We start from the raw sequence: 11,904 nt of genomic DNA on the forward strand, positions 1-11,904 counted from the left end.
ATGGTGGGTCCCCCTGGTATATTCTAAGTGCCAGAAATTCTCAAATATTCTACAGAAAATCATACTCAATTTTCAGGACATTTGGAGAACTTTTATTTTCTGGGTATTTTTTATTGCACAGATGATTCAGAAAACAGATAGAAAATACTAATTTTGCTTTATTTATTCTAAATAATAGAAAGTAAAAGGAGGGTACAGAAGGTTGTGCTTTTAATGGAGCATGGTATAGTTGGTACTCCTGGATATCCAAGTTTCTTTGGTATTCCACCCTTAAAAGTGTAATTAGCAAGCATAGTGGAAATTTCAGCTTCCGGTATCTTTCTTTTATTTGTAACAATATCTTTCATATACTTAGCATAAGGATTCATTTTAAGCATATCAGTCAAATGCATACGCAAAAAGATAGGTCTAATCATTTCAGCAAAGCGCTCAAAATCCTCATCATCCTTTTTCTTGGATGGCTTAGGAGGAAAAGGCATGGGTTTCTGAACCCATGGTTCTCTTTCTTTACTGTGCTTCCTAGCAATGAAGTATCTCTTATCATAACATTGATTCTTTGATTGTGGGTTATCAAGATCAACATCAGGTTCAATTTCTACATCATTGTTATTACTAGGTTGAGCATCAACATGAACATCATCGTTAACATTATCACTAGGTTCATGTTCATTACCAGATTGTGTTTCAGCATCAGAAATAGAAATATCATTGGGATTCTCAGGTGTGTCAACAACAGGTTCACTAGAAGCATGCAAAGTCCTATCATTTTTCTTTTTCTTTTTCTTAGAAGGACTAGGTGTATCAGTATTAGTTCTCTGAGAATCTTGCTCAACTCTCTTAGGATGGACCTCGGGATACAAAGGTTCCTGGGTCATTGAGGGAGTCCTGGACTAGGGGGTGTCCGGATAGCCAAACTATCATCATTGGACGGACTCCAAGACTATGAAGATACAAGATTGAAGACTTCGTCCCGTGTCCGGATGGGACTTTCCTTGGCGTGGAAGGCAAGCTTGGCGATACGGATATGTAGATCTCCTACCATTGTAACCGACTCTGTGTAACCCTAGCCCTCTCCGGTGTCTATATAAACCGGATGGCTTTAGTCCATAGGACGAACAACAATCATACCATAGGCTAGCTTCTAGGGTTTAGCCTCCTTGATCTCGTGGTAGATCTACTCTTGTAATACCCACATCATCAATATCAATCAAGCAGGACGTAGGGTTTTACCTCCATCAAGAGGGCCCGAACCTGGGTAAAACATCATGTCCCTTGTCTCCTGTTACCATCCGCCTAGACGCACAGTTCGGGACCCCCTACCCGAGATCCGCCGGTTTTGACACCGACATTAGTGCTTTCATTGAGAGTTCCTCTGTGCCATCGCAATCAGGAGGGATGCCTTTTCCCGTCTTTAAAGACGGCACCATCGTCAAGGGAGCTTTAGCCACCGGCCAAACTATCCGGCTAGGCGGTTTTCTTATGACCGCCTGTTCGGCCGCCACTCCGACAATGACCTCTCAGGTCATCAAAAGCGATCTTCACGTCAACTCGGAATTCGCCGAGCAGCTAGATCCAATGGAGCTCTCCTCCGTAAATGAGCTCTTGGATCGCATCGCCGCCCTGGGAGTCGCTACAGACTATGATCAGATTGGGCTTAAAACCGATCTGAGAGAAATTAACTCTCCCTAGGCTACCCACCATGTTGTTGTGGTGGAGGAACAACGCGGCGACTCTTCTTCTATGTTAAAGACCAGTTATGTCCGGATTCCCGATCCCTCCATGCCGGATTCCCGCAGAGGGACGGACGTCAATCAAGTACTGAACCTAAAGTCAGGCATCGAACCAGATTTGTTGGATAACATCCAGCAATCCAAGCTTCCAAATCCAGAAACTTCTCGGCCTTTGAGCCTCAGATTGGGCAGGGTTCCGAATTTAATTCCGCCAGCCCACCCAAACATAAGCGATCTATCTCAAATACGGAAAGAGCCGATGAAACAGTACATCATTACTGGGCCAGATTCCTCCTGGTTATGGACAGGATAAAGGACTGCCGTGAGGAAAGCGCAATCTCAATTTTCTGCAACAATTGCACGGACAAGGGAATCATGAACGCCATAAGTCGTCGCAAAGTTACACGCTTCGCCGACCTGGCGACCATAGTACAAAAATACTGTGCGATGGAGAGTGCCTGGAAAACCGAAACCAGGTTTTGGGACAATCCGGCCCTGAACACAACCCTAGTTCGAAATAATAGGGTGCGTCATACTCAAGCACCTTGGTTAAAAACCAAAAAGTAAAAACCCCCTACGAGCATGTTGGATACTATGGACCCTACTGGAGGGATGGCTCAACGGACCCTGTAAAATCCATAGTACAGAGGGCGCCACTCCAACACATAGCCTTCGAGCATGTTGGATACTATGGCAGGTGGCCAAAAGCGGCGAAGGTTTTCTAGCCCCGGGTAACCAGCCCAACAGTACCAGTATGGTATTAACGGTCTTCGAGACTTTCACATCAAATAATATACGGAAACGAACAATCTGCAGCCTCGCCGAAGTCTACCAGGTAGCAACAACAAATCCATGGAGCAACACGGCTATCACCTTCAATGCCAGCGACGAACCTAAATTCCGAACAGCCCGAGCACCAGCCGCATTGGTCCTCAGTCCGATAGTGGACGGCTTTCATCTTACCAAGGTACTCATGGATGGCGGCAGCGGATTAAACCTCATCTACGAGGAAACCCTCCAAAAAATGGAAATTGACTAGAGCCGCATTGAGCGAAGCAGCACAACCTTTAGAGGAATAATCCCTAGTCGGAAAGTACGCTGCACAGGAAAAATCACACTAGATGTAGTGTTCGGCTCACCGGAAAATTACAGGTCCGAGGAGGTCACATTCCAAGTGGCCCCGTTCGGCAGCGGATATCACGCCTTGTTAGGGCGAGAGGCATTCACAATTTTCCAAGCTATACCCCATTACGGGTACATGAAGCTTAAAATGCCCGGGCCCAATGGAATCATCACTCTTGTCAGTGATCCAGATATAGCACTCCGCGCCAAAAATAAGACAGCCGCACTAGCCCTAGAGGCACTATCCGAAGCCCTAGCGGCAGAGGAACTCATTGCGCTGCGCTCCACGGTGGATAGGGATGACGTGATACTCGATAAGAGATCTAAGTCCACCTCTTTTAAACCAGCAGACGAAATAGTCAAATTCCAGGTCCATCCAACGGACCCCACAAAGACGGCCTCCATTGGGGCACAATTAAACCCTGATGTAGAAGCCGCACTACTAGAATTCCTTCGGGAAAATTGGGACATTTTTGCCCGGCACCCTCCAGATATGCCAGGAATCCCACGCAGGCTGGCTGAACATAGCCTAAATATCCTAAAAGGATTCAAGCCAGTCAAACAGGCTCTTCGGCGATTTTCCGAACCCAAAAGACAGGCAATGGGAGAGGAGCTAGCCAAACTCTTAGAAGCCGGATTCATCAGAGATATAAAACATCCGGACTGGCTAGCAAACCTGGTAATGGTACCAAAAAAGGACAAATCCTGGCGCCTTTGTGTCGATTTCAAAGACCTTAACAAGGCCTGTCCAAAGGATCCTTTCCCCCTCCCCCGCATCGACCAAATCATCGATGCTACCGCAGGGCACGACTCATTGTGCTTCCTCGACGCATACTCCGGATACCATCAAATCAAGATGGCGGGAAAAGACTAGGCCGCAACGGCATTCATTACTCCATACGGACCATTCTGCTTCAACACAATGCTCTTCGGACTCAAAAACGCTGGCGCAACATATCAGCGCATGATTTAGACATGTCTGGCTACCCAGATAGGCAAAACAGTGGAGGCATACGTAGACGATGTGGTCGTTAAGACCAAACACGTCGAAACTCTAGTAGACGATTTGAGGCTTACATTCGACAACCTCCGAGCATACGACATTAAGCTCAACCCAGAAAAATCCGAGCTCTGTCACAATTGGATATCCCAAAAGATCTCAAACAAATACAAAAACTAACTGGATGCGTGGCGGCTCTAAGCCGCTTCATCTCCCGTTTGGGAGAAAAGGCACTGCCCCTCTATCGCCTCCTCCGGCGCACCGAACACTTCGAATGGACGGATGCTGCCACGGCCGGACTCGAAGAAATTAAGGCCATATTGGCAACAAATCTGGTCCTGGCCGCGCCCAACCTGGGCGAACCGATGTTATTATATATCACGGCAACACATCAAGTTGTCAGCGCGGTACTCATCGTCGAACGAGAAACAGAAGGGCACAAATTCCCTCTTCAAAAACCAGTGTACTACGTATCCACTGTCTTAACTCCATGCAAGTCCCGGTACCCACATTATCAAAAGATAGCGTACGCGGTGTTCATGGCATCCCGGAAGCTGCGACACTACTTTCAAGTGTGTTCCATAAAAGTGGCCTCCGAAGTACCTCTCAACGATATTATAAACAATCGCGACGCGACGGGCAGGATTGCAAAATGGGCCATTGAGCTCTTACCATTTGACATAACCTACAAACCACGGCGAGCTATAAAGTCGCAAGTTTTGGCTGACTTCATCGCCGAATGGACCGAAGCCGAACTCCCTAAAGAGTACGGCGGATACTCCAATTGGATCATGCATTTCGACGGCTCCAAAATGTTGGCTGGCTTGGGGGCTGGCGTCGTCTTGACGTCCCCAACCGGAGACACAGTCCAATACATACTTCAAATAATGTACACGGACTCCAACAATGCAGCCGAATACGAGGCCCTTCTACATGGTCTCCGGATGGCAATCTCCATGGGTATTCAACGCCTAGAGGTGCGCTGGGATTCAAACCTCGCAATATCCCAAGTAAATGGAGACTTTGACGCCAAGGATCCGAAAATGGCAGCCTACCGTAACGCTGTCCTAAAAATGTCAGCTCGGTTCGAAGGACTCGAATTCCACCATGTAGCCCGGGATAATAACCAGGCAACACACGTGTTGGCACGGATCGGCGCAAAACGCGACGCCGTCCCTCCAAACATCTTCCTAGAGCGGCTCTTTAAGACATCCGTATTATGGGAAGAGGAGTCCGGAAATAACAACCCGGAACCAACTGCACCACCCAACACAGAACATTCTGACACAATCGGTGGCTCAGCCAATGAAATAACACCTTCAGCCCACGAAATAATGGCAGTAATTGCCCCGTGGACGGAACCATTCCTAGCCTACTTAATTAGGCAGGAACTTCCCGAAGACCAAAATGAGGCCCGCTGCATAGTTTAGCGATCCAAAGCCTACAAGGTCCATGAGGGAGAACTTTATAAGAAAAGCACAACCAGAGTCCTTCAAAGGTGTATCTCCGAAGAGGAAGGGCGAAATCTCCTGGCTGAAATTCACGACGGACTCGGCGGGCACCACGCCGCAGCCCGGGCCCTTGTAGGCAAGGCATTCTGTATAGGATTTTATTGGCCGACAGCCCGGGCAGATGCTCGGGACTTAGTCCAACGATGCGTCGGTTGCCAGCTCTTTGCTAATCAAAGCCACATGCCACCCACCGCCCTCAAAACTATACCCATCACTTGGCCGTTTGTGGTCTGGGGGCTTGACATGGTTGGACCCCTTAAAGGGGGAACCCACAAACAAAAATACTTATTGGTCATGGTGGACAAATTCACCAAATGGATAGAGGCCAAGCCGGTTAAAACGGCAGAATCCGGACCTGTGATAGACTTCATATCCGGGGTAGTACACTGTTTTGGCGTCCCCCACAGCATCATCACTGATAACGGCACGAATTTCACGGCCGACGAGGTTAAACTCTGGCGCAAAAACATGGGCATCAAGCTCGACTATGCTTCAGTCTATCACCCTCAAACTAACGGTCAAGTCGAACAAGCAAATGGTCTAATCATGAGCGGTATTAAACCCAAATTAGTGCGGTCCCTCACGGAATCTAACACGCACTGGGTAGAGGAGCTCGACTCCGTACTCTGGGGGCTGTGGACCACGCCAAACCGCACTACCGGATTCACACCATTTTTATGGTATACGGCGCAGAGGCAGTTTTGCCCTGCGATATAATTCATGACTCACCTCGCGTGCGCATGTACGAAGAAAGAGAAGCCGAGTTGGATCGGCAGGACAGTTTGGACGCCTTAGAGGAGGAGCGCGACGTGGCAAAATCCCGTTCCGCATTCTATCAGCAGCAGGCTCGAAGATATCAAAGCAGAGAAGTACGGGCCAAAACTTACAACGTTGGCGAGCTAGTTCTACACCTACCGGACAAGAAAAAGGACAAACTCAAGCCCAAATGGGAAGGTCCCTTCATCATCGACCAAGTCCTTACCGGCGGTGCATACCATCTATGCAACGCATCTAACAACCGACTCGAGCCGAACCCATGGAACGCAGCCCGTCTTCGAAGATTCTACGCCTAGCGCCAGACTCAGAGTTCGTCTCCTTCCTCCGTCCACCTTTCATATTTTTTCGCTGTCTTTGGTTTCCCTCCTTTTTCCTCCCTCTTCCAGTAAAAGCCTTTGAGGGCTGATCTGCGCATTGTTCGCACACACTTGATGTGCTACTCGCACTCGTTATACCTGGGGGCTTCTTTAACAGAAGCTTATTTATATGGGCTTCATGCCCAACACATGTGTCATACTTCCGCATGTACCTTTTACTCACCATTATATGCATCGATATGACTTAAGTTTTGGCCAAGCTGGGTTGCCTGGCTCCTGTGCTTACCCCTACGTTCCCGATTGTTTGGCTAGGAGGTAAAGGGAGCACCTCTGCGATTGTTACTGCCGGGTTAGCCGGATGTGTACCTCAGACTGGGTGAAGCTGAAGGCTAGCGTTCTTAAGGGAATATTCGGTCGGTGACTTGAAAGATGATTTATTACTTATTTATTTATCTGCCCCAAATGCTTTTTCTGCTCTTTCCGCAGTCCGGACATGCACTTTAGGGCATGCCTCCCAGGGAAAGGAACCCCTAACGGAACTATTCTCCCTGGAAGATGTTTCTTACTAACCATGTAATATAACATAACTAGTTGGGCACTTGTCTGATAAAGCACTTATGACCCCTACGCCTGGTCTCCATGCATGCCCCGGTTTTTGTATAACCGTGAGGGTATTCGGACACACTCCGGACTGTTGGGTCCCGAGGTTGAAGCGAAAAGGTCCGCAAAGACAAACAATCTACAATCCGGCTAGAAGGCATTTTACATGTCATTTTCAATTACATCGTCAAACTGACTGATTGTACTCCTCTTCAATCCCATCTAACAGGCAGTCTAGTTTACAGTCCCGTTGGGAATATTTCGCGGCCAACTCTACTTGGCCGTACATCAGGCTCACAGGGATCTCCTTCCCATCGGGCCCCACAGGTCCGACTTCGGCCATGTGGTTTGGATCAGCCTTCGTGTACCGCGTCTTCACCATGGCCCAGGCCTCCCTGGAGCCTTGACGGCAGGCCGATATCTTCCACAGACGGAAGCGCTGCCGTACTCCCTGAAGCTTCTCAACAAGCCCTCCAAGACCCTCGGGTAGGGAGACGGAAGGCCATAAGGCCTGAACGACGCCGCTCATCGCCTGCCGGACATGTTCGTGCAGTTGCAGCAGCTCGGGAAGAAGGTCAGCCGTGGAACCAGGCATTTCCTCCGCCGGACGACCCGTGAGCACACCTACAGACACATTTCTGTCAATCGACTTCCTCGCCGAACTCTTCTTTTCAAAAGAGTTTGCTCAAGCACTTATTGTAAATGCCGCGACGAAGCCACCGATTCTCCTTTACGGAGTTAGACAGCTAGACCCGAACATCTTTTAGTTCTTCGCCCAGCTGGGTGTTGGCATCTTGGAGTTTGTTACTCTCCTGTTGCACCCTCATAAGCACCTTCTCGCCGGCCTTCAGCTGGCGCAGCAGATGTTGCTTGTCCGGATCTAGTCCGGCATCCTCTGCAATATTATTGTCAGACTAAACGCACACGCCGCACTTCATAAACTACTTATATTTTCGAAATATGTATTACCAGAGGGGGTCTCTGTGGCTCCCCCGGCGGTGGCTAGTGCGGCCTCAAGTTGGGCCTTGCATTCTTGAAGCTCCTGGGACAGGTGGGTATTCTTCTCCATAAGATCCTGCATTACAAATGATCCTTAAATCAGTTAGTTTAACTATTTTAAGTCTCGGGGGCTACTGGCATATATAAATATTAAAATTCCTCACCCGTATGTCTTTCACATACTGCTCCGTGGCTCTGGTTAAACCATCTTGAGCAGCACGGAGGTGTGCGTCTCCCGCATTAAAGGCATTCAACGCCTCTGGGGAGAAACACGCGTCACGAAGAACTGTCCGACGGTGCCTGTAATTCATGGCGCTCTCCACCTCAGACCTGGTGGCGGACAACCTGTCGGCATCCTCCGTTGGAGGAGCATCCGGCTCGCGCCTTGCACTCGCCTCCCCCTCCGGACCAGGTGTTGGAGCCTGGCTGGCGGAGGCTTGGTTGGCAACCTCTCCGGGCACAGTCCGGCGAGCGCTCTTTCTCCTGGAAGAATCATGAGCATTAATATACCTCCCAGGAGTCTTTCCCTTAAAGAGAATGGTGCGCCATACCTTTGCGGCGACGTTTCAATTCGCGCCGCACTCCTCTTCCGCCTGCTGGGCCGCACTGACCCTGGTTGGGCAGTCGCCGCGGGCTCGGCTTCCCGCCGTAAAGGCACCTCCTGCGAAGCACCATTGGTACACGGTGGTCAGAAATAAGCATTAAAAAAGTAATGGTGTCAGGACTTCGGTCGTACTCACCTGGGAAGCCGGAGATAAACCGGGGTAGTCAGCCGTAATGGCGACTACAGCATTGTGTATGCTGAGTTGGTGGAACACCCCGTCAATCAGTTCCACCATCATGTCCGGATCCTCCCCGGAGGCCGGATCAAGGGATCTTCCCGGATCCTCGGGTTGTGGAGTCGGGCTTTCTATGTCCTCCACATCCCGACGCAGTTCCTACGTCAAAATCATAAAGTAAGACACTTATCTTTGAAAGCACAGATCGGATATATAAACGTCCGCTTACCCAGCTCCGAGGGTTATTCATGGAGAATCCATTCAATGGACTCGTGCGGAGGAAGTCCTCCTTCTCCCACTTGAACAAGCCGGATAGGATCTTCACCAGATCGGCGGCCGATCCCGGCCCCTTGCGGCCATGACGGGTGGCGTCATTCTCCCCGTTGAAATCCCACATGGGGTGGCCCCTATATTGGAGCGGCTGCACCCCTCGCATAATGCATGTGGCCATGACTCCAATCATGGTCAATCCGGAATGGGCCAGTAACCTTATCCGGCCCATCAGATATTGGACGCTCCTGTCATCTTCCCGTTGAGGGCTCCGTGGGCGCCAACTCAGGCGTTTCTTCAGAGGAGCGTTGCTAAACTCCGGGAGGCCGATCCGAACTGGATCCGGCAGCAGGGCGTCTTCCATATAGAACCACTCCGAAGGCCAGTCTTCGGACGCCTTCTTCGGGGTTCCGGATAGATATCCGGTCCCGGCGATGCGCCATAATTTGGCTCCGCCCACTTGATATATTGACCCCTCGTGAGAACGGGGTACGAGGCAAAACAATCTCTTCCACAACGCAAAATGGGGCTCGATGCCCAAGAACAGCTCGCAAAGAGCTACAAAGCCCGCGATGTGCAAGATGGAGGCAGGTGTGAGGTGGTGAAGTTGGAGTCCATAGAACTCCAGGAGCCCCCGGAGAAACGGATGTATGGGAAATCCGAGTCCCCTTATTAGGAAGGGGACGAAGCATACCCGCTCTCCTTTGGAGGGATTGGGGACGCTCTCCGCCTGCTTCCCACCCTTGTAGGTGGCCTGTCCGGCTCGAACCGGAACCATAAAGGCTGGGGGAAGGTATCCCTCTGCTTGGAGCGTCACTAACTCGCTATGCGGGACTGAACATCTCCTCCAATCTCCTGGCTGAGGACTGGGAGCGCGAGAGGAGGAGCCGCATCGACTGTCCATGTTGGAATGGATTTTTGTCAGATGCGCTTCGATGAGTACTTATGGAAGGAGGATGGTGTCATTCAGATCTGGATCCTCGCCTCTCTTATAGGCGGCTTATTCGCGCAGCTAGGGGGGTAAAACGTAAAATTACCCTGGCTTTTCGCATTCACACGACACGTGGAAGAGGGCCATTATTGGATGTGGAAGCCAAGGAGCGCAACATTTATAAGGAAACCGGACACTATTCGGCAAACACATGGAATATGGAGGAGAACCCGCCTTGCAAACATCGAAGACAATATACGCGTCGGACTCGTCGTCATTGAAGCCTGGTTCGGGGGCTACTGAGGGAGTCCTGGACTAGGGGGTGTCTGGATAGCCGAACTATCATCATCGGCCAGACTCCAAGACTATGAAGATACAAGATTGAAGACTTTGTCCCGTGTCCGGATGGGACTTTCCTTGGCGTGGAAGGCAAGCTTGGCGATACGGATATGTAGATCTCCTACCATTGTAACCGACTCTGTGTAAACCTAGCCCTCTCCGGTGTCTATATAAACCGGATGGCTTCTGTCCATAGGACGAACAACAATCATACCATAGGCTAGCTTCTAGGGTTTAGCCTCCTTGATCTCGTGGTAGATCTACTCTTGTAATACCCACATCATCAATATCAATCAAGCAGGACGTAGGGTTTTACCTCCATCAAGAGGGCCCGAACCTGGGTAAAACATCATGTCCCTTGTCTCCTATTACCATCCGCCTAGACGCACAGTTCGGGACCCCCTACCCGAGATCCGCCGGTTTTGACACCGACAGTCATTTTACCACCTCTAGTCATAACTCTAACATCATTGTATTTGTTCTTATTATTTAATTCATTGAGCAAATCATCTTGTGCCTTCAGCACTAGTTCTACTTGAGTTGTAACCGTGGATGCATGTTTACTAATAAGCTTAAGGTAACCTTTAACTCTATACATATAATCACTCAAGTGTTCAACCATATAAGCATTACGTTTAGATTGTCTACCAACATGACCATTGAAGTTTTCTTGTTTAACAATAAAATTATCAAACTCATCCAAGCATTGACTAGCAAACTTAGTAGATGGGATTTCACACTTATCAAATCTATAGAGAGAATTTACCTTTACTACCTGTGTCGGGTGAGGGAGTCCTGGATAAGGGGGTATCCGGACTGCCGGACTATATACTTTGGCCGGACTGTTGGACTACGAAGATACAAGATTGAAGACTTTGTCCCATGTCCGGGTGGGACTCTCCTTGGCGTGGAAGGCAAGCTTGGCGATTCGGATGTATATCTCCTTCTCTGTAAACCGACTCTGTGTAACCCTAGGCCCCTCCGGTGTCTATGTAAACCGGAGGGTTTAGTCCGTAGGACTCAAGATCAACAACAACAATCATACCATAGGCTAGCTTCTAGGGTTTAGCCTCTCTGATCTCATGGTAGATCAACTCTTGTAATACTCATATCATCAAGATCAATCAAGCAGGAAGTAGGGTATTACCTCCATCGAGAGGGCCCGAACCTGGGTAAACATCGTGTCCCCAGCCTCCTGTTACCATTAGCCTTAGACGCACAGTTCGGGACCCCCTACCTGAGATCCGCCGGTTTTGACACCGACATTGGTGCTTTCATTGAGAGTTCCTCTCTGTCGTCACTGTAAGGCTCGATGGATTCTCCAAACTTCAACAACGCCATTCTGGGTGAGACTTTTCTCCCTGGACAGATCTTCGTGTTCGGCGGGTTCGCACTGTAGGCCAACTCGCTTGGCCATCTAGATCAGATCTGTAGCTACGCCCCTGGCCATCAGGTCAGGTTCGGAAACCTAAACTACACTGCTGACATCCGCGGAGACTTGATCCTCGACGGATTCGGGCCCACGTCAG

This window comes from Triticum dicoccoides, chromosome 7B (assembly GCF_002162155.2).
Source record: "Triticum dicoccoides isolate Atlit2015 ecotype Zavitan chromosome 7B, WEW_v2.0, whole genome shotgun sequence".
NCBI classification, from domain to species: Eukaryota; Viridiplantae; Streptophyta; class Magnoliopsida; order Poales; family Poaceae; genus Triticum; species Triticum dicoccoides.